Genomic DNA, 5,982 nt, shown 5'->3' on the forward strand with positions numbered 1-5,982 from the left:
TTAAAAAGGTGCAAAGTGACCAGATGTCCAATGATGCTTAGGCAGAAGCTCAGTGACCAGGTGTCAATTAAAATGATGGTGCATAGTGAACAGATATAAGATGGTGCTTTGCACGTGCAGAGTAATCTGGTGTTGATAAGATGATGCTTATACTGGTGCATAGTTACCAGCTGTCAGATGATGATGATGATGCTTATGTAGGGGGATGATGATCAGATTGATTATAATAATGTTTATTAAAAAATGATGTTTATATAAATGCAGAATGGCCAGATGTTGGGAGATCTCCATGTGTTGATGTCAGATGATGCTTATGCAGGTGGGAGATTTCCAGGTATTGATGTCAGATGATGCTTAGGCCTAGTTCAGACTAGGTGGATAAACCCGGCTCAACTCACCGGGTTTATCCACCTGCCAGTCTGAACTAGGTGGCTTATCTCAAGCCAGGCTGTGTTCCTATAGTAAAAAGGCCTGGTGTACCACCGTGTTTAACTTTTCTAAGCCGGGCTTTAATCGTTGCGGGGGGGTCTTGCATTCGGGTGACGAAATGACCAATCAGCATTCAATTACGTACGCTGGGAGCGAACGTACGTACGTTTCGCGAGCAATGTTCTGAAACACGTTTCCAGATTACGGTTCATTATTATGCAAATTCTCGTCTGGCTAAATCTGCTAGTCGGAACGCCCGGCAAAGTTAAGCCGGGCTTAACGTTGAGCCGGGCTTAACTCAAGCCTGGCTTATCTCCAAGTCTGAACGTAGCCTAAGATACAGTAGGTGCGTGACAAGATATCAGATAATGCTTATGAGGGTGGGAGATTTCCAGGTGCTGATGTCAGATGATGCTAAGACAGGTGTAGAGTGACCAGGTGTCAGTTGATGCTTATGCTGGTGGGAGATTTTCAGGTGCTGATTTTGATTATGATAATGATGGACTTACAAGATGCATATTGTCACAAACTTCATACTTTTCACAAAAGAATATTAAAGATATACTATGGCTTAGCTGTTTCTAATAAACATGGTTAATTGAATAATAGATTATAAATATTATGAATCTGATATTCGGATAAAACGTGAATACTGATCATTTGCTATTGTAAATAAATAATAAAACATTTTTTTAAGATCAAATACCAGAATATGTTTGTACTGTCTTGTTTTCTATGCTTGAATTGGTGTATAGTATTTGGGGGTTGTACAATGTGTACCATAAGGAGCTTGTGTCTTCTGTCTGTGAACTGATCGAGATCATTGCTTTATAGCCAGAACAACAAAGAGAAACATTTTGAAACTAATTTGGTTGTAATATATGACAAAATGAATTTTCATGTATTAGTGAAAAGAGTTGCCGATTGTCAGACAGATGGTCAGTCAGAACGGGATTCATTCAGGTACTATAATGGCTGGCCCACAATTTTTTCAAGTAGAATTGTGACGTTGACACACAATTTCTAATAAAGAATTTTGCTTTCTTGGCGATATTATAACTGATAATGCAGAGTGAAAGCTAGCAAATCCATGTATCGTTTGCAAAACAATTTTGTAATTATTCCTCTTGGTGTGTCCATTATGGTGGTGATAGGATTAGCTTTACCCTGGGCCCGACATGGACTCTTCTATCTTGACCCTATAAACTTTTTATAAGAACACATTTTATTAAACAACGAGGCTGAAAAAAGTACAAAATGATAACAAATTGAGCCTGAGGTAATGTTTTTATTGAAAAAGGAAAAACCCAGAAAACTAAATCAAGGTAGTCACATACAGTAAAATATTAATATTTAAAAAGGTTATGTCAACATCATAATTAATTACTCATATTTAGTAGGAGTGACTATGTGACTCTATAATGCAGTACAGATATTGCTGTACAATAATAATGTTCTATCTTTGAAAAGTGTGTAAAAGAAGAACATGAAAGCCTGAAATAGGCAATAAAAAAGACAGAACACTGATCCTCCTGGGCAATTTTTTACTGATTCTTATAAAAAGAGTACTGTAACTATTTTAATAATATTTTATTAATTAAATGACGTTTAGCGTAAAACCACACAAGTACAGAAATAATAAATTAATAAGCTCTGTCCTGTTTTTGACGTCTTGAATTCTGCCACGTTTGAAACTAATCGGACCAAAAGAACACATACCCCTACAAACAAACCACCTCCATAAACACAGCTGACGTGGATCAGTGATGCCTTGTTAAGAAGTAATATTATATGTAATCGGCCAAGAGTAGCAAAAATCATTCATTCCTGTGTTGATTGCAAAAGTTTTAAACCATATTCTTCACATAAAATAGTAAATTGGAAATGAATGAAAAGGAAACACCCAAGAAGCTCAAGGTTGTTATTATTATTATTTATTATTATTATTATCATCATCATCATCACCCTCATTATCCTCATCGTCATAAGGAATGGCGCATTGGAAATCGAATAATGAATTGTTTTTTTTATACCACTCCAGGTGGCGTTTTACATATAAACATTACTCAATGGACTACGAAGGAGACTTTACAATTGGTAACAAATGTAAGTACAGTATTAAACATTTTGCATCGTTGATTCACTAGTTAAATGGTAATTCTGTCATTCTATGGTGGTTATATTGACTACGTTTGTTAGGCAGCCGCATTGAAGGCATTGACAATTTCCTCGACAGAAGCATGCACTGACATGCTGCATTCTATTCAACAACATACATTCCAAGTGACTCGCTAAAACCACCAAAAGACCTGAAACTGGCTAAAAAAATGTATTTACAGTAATTACAGCTTGCCAGGCTTGTTAACTTCCGTTCGTTGTTTACATTGTAGATTCGTGTTTTTTTTTTTCATTGACAGTATATTTTATTGATATTAATATCTTCATAGATGTGTACTTCCATGATGTCGATATTAAAGGTACTAGTACTGTAATCCAGAAATTCGGGATAGAGAGGATCTAGGGGGACTCTCACGTATGGATTTATGATTATGTCACCTCAATGGTCCATGCTCTAGATGGCCGGAAACGACTTAAGTATGAATACAATTTTCATTTTTTTCTCCATTTTCGAATTAATTTTTGAATAATTTAGGCGGTGACCGGTTGCACACTTCCTCTTTTCAAATTATATAGAGCAGTTTAGCACTTTATATAGGACTGTAATAATAATAATAATAATAATAATAATAATAATAATAATAATAATAATAATAGGCCTATTATAATAATAGACCTAATAATAATAATAATAATAATAGGCCTAATAATAATAATAATAATAATAATAATAATAAGAATGATAATAATAATAATGAAAAGTTACAAAATGGAGGAAACGCTCATGGCATCCCTCCAAAAGAAAGTCGAAATGTGAAATACATTTACATTCTCAATACATTTGAAATAAAGATACATTTTAAAAACCAGACATGAGCCGTACATGGCTGAGCATCTCTCTCTCTCTCTCTCTCTCTTTCTCACTCTCTCTATGTGGACATGTGTGCACGGATATTTATTTATTCATTACCAATTCGACATAGGCCTATAGATGAATAATATGAAATGGATATGAAATTACTTTGAGAGTGCCTAGAGCAAGACATGTGCAAGGCCCAACACCAAAGGTGGTCCACTGATCATATGATAATATGTAGTTCATACATGAAAGTAAAAACAATACAAACAAGCCTAAATTCGAAACAATGTTAGCAAGAGGGCTCCCAGTTTTCAGTAAAAGATAAGGCAGCAGATCATTTAACAGAAAATGGCGCTAAGAGAAAGAGTTTTCTACAATTTAGCTGCCTTAATGAAAAACGAAAATAATGTAGTCCTAACAGTCCTTGATTATAGAGGGATCTATGGGATTTTAAAAAAAAAAGGGATAAGCCACACTTGTAGGGCAATTAGAGGAGATACTTAGCAAAAAGTACAACATGGCTAAAATTTCTTCTGACCCCCAAAGGGAATTAAATAACCGGTATGCTGGGGCCAGATTGTCGAACTAGAAATCAGTTTAAAATTGAAAAGTCCATTTTTTTTTGCTTAAGTCAAATTTACCAATATTGCTTAGCTCATGCTTAAAATTAAAAAGTCCACTGTACGCGTGCGCCATCTAAGACAATTTTTAAGCTACGATTTTGCTAAGAATTTTCTTTAGGGACATCTTAACGTTTTGACTTAAAACATTTGCTACGCTGAGATTGGTAAATCCCGGGTGTGGACCCAAGTAGCATATGTTGCTGTAAACTAAATATTATTTTTAACTTGAAACGCAATTAGGCGTGCTCATGTAGTCCGAGTTACCATAACTTATAAACTAACGTTCATCAACTCCCTCGTCCGGCTCCACGACATTAATTTGCCGATCAAAACAAATATATTTTGATAGCCAATCCAGTCAAAAATCACATGGGCGATCCTGTACCGTAAGTTTTCTCTCCATGAACCTCACCTCAGGGATTTTATCCCGGGACCCTGAACAAGGCTCTAAGCATCCCCTTGTTTTAGACCCCGATCAGATTTTTCTCATTTTCCTTGATTTTACGAACATTTACTACAAAATTCTTAAATCGACACTACCAGCCAATTTAATTGAGTCTATGTATAATTAAGAATACAGCACTGTTAATTGACAGGAAAACAATTTTATCATTTATATATTTAATTGTAAGTTTGTAACTTACTTAAATATAATTATTCAGTTATGGAATTAAATTGTTTATCTTTCAGCTCAAGACAGACAATGTTTACTGTATTTAAATTGGACCTCATTGGAAATGGGCTGGAATCCGACCTAATGGACGTTCCTGATGCTCATTACGGTAATTTTTACTTTTCTTGATCTCAATCCATTTGTTGTCTTGCTTTGTATGTTGAGCATCGAATAAATTCAATCAATCAATCAATTAATCAAAAAATATTATATCATGAAAAATGTTTGTATGAAGATTATAGATATAGTATTATGTTTATTGTTTATTTTCTATATATTCATTTCGTTCGACTAGTACACTTTTTATAAATTTTATTTACCCCACAAGCAGAATGCTAACATAATTTGTTTGCGCTTTGCGATCTACCAGACCTACCTTAATGCCATGTACAGTATTTAATACCGGTAATCCTTACATCATTCCATGGTATGATGATACTATAGATAATTAATATTTAATTATGATAATGCTGATATGATGAGAATTGTGAAGCACTATTATTTTGTATCAGCAGCATTGTCCATTGCGATAACTGAATGATAATGTTAAAGTTGGGGTACTCCCCTGGGGATTGGGTGGCCGCCGACCTCCCACTCCACCCTAAATCTTTTAAAATGCTAAAAAATTGGAGAAAAAAAGAAAATTACATTCAAATTAAAAATTTTAGAGTGCCATTTCTGGCCATCTAGAGGTGCCATAATCGAAACGTTTCTTACCTTAAATTTGGTGAACATTTATAATAATAATAATTTTGTAGAGGTGGTGGGAACCCTTCATCTGGCAAAGTCCCTCTGTTTTTATTTATATATTATGTTTTGATGATACTCCGTTACAATTCTTTCTCTGTTTCCTAATCTTTCCTCAATATTTTTCTATTCCAGTGATGTAGACAAAGAAGCCACAACTATCAGGAAAGAATGTCCGGACTCAATCGTGAAAGGGCAACAGAACTTACCAATTATTTGTAGATAGCCAAAAATTGTACGTGTAACTCATCAAGCTTCCTGAAAGAATTCTGGATATGAAATTGATTAAAATATAGTGTAAATTCTATTTTTTAAATGTTTTCTTCTGCAATAATCTCAAAAATAATGTTAGCAATATGTAGTAGGCCTAATTCTTATGTTTATTAATATTGTACTATTACTGCTAATATTTATCTTATTAATAGAGAAAGTAACCCGTTTGTTGTAAAGAATATAGACATGTAAGATAATAAGATATAACATTTCCAGGATTAAAATCAGATTTATTGATATTTGCCGGATGAACATGATAT

The 5,982-nt window shown here is 34.2% G+C and overlaps 1 long non-coding RNA gene across 1 annotated transcript; it reads left to right on the forward strand.

Annotated features, from left to right (window-relative positions):
* Positions 1 to 2,238: 2,238 nt before the first annotated feature.
* LOC117105824 lies at positions 2,239 to 5,961 on the forward strand. Its single transcript, XR_004444950.1, has 5 exons — positions 2,239 to 2,346; positions 2,471 to 2,535; positions 2,877 to 3,024; positions 4,720 to 4,811; positions 5,585 to 5,961. It is a non-coding gene; the product is annotated as an uncharacterized LOC117105824 (long non-coding RNA).
* Positions 5,962 to 5,982: the final 21 nt, after the last annotated feature.

Source organism: Anneissia japonica, unplaced genomic scaffold (assembly GCF_011630105.1).
Source record: "Anneissia japonica isolate Jap-2015-1 unplaced genomic scaffold, ASM1163010v1 scaffold287754_len4335492_cov202, whole genome shotgun sequence".
Taxonomy (NCBI): Eukaryota; Metazoa; Echinodermata; class Crinoidea; order Comatulida; family Comatulidae; genus Anneissia; species Anneissia japonica.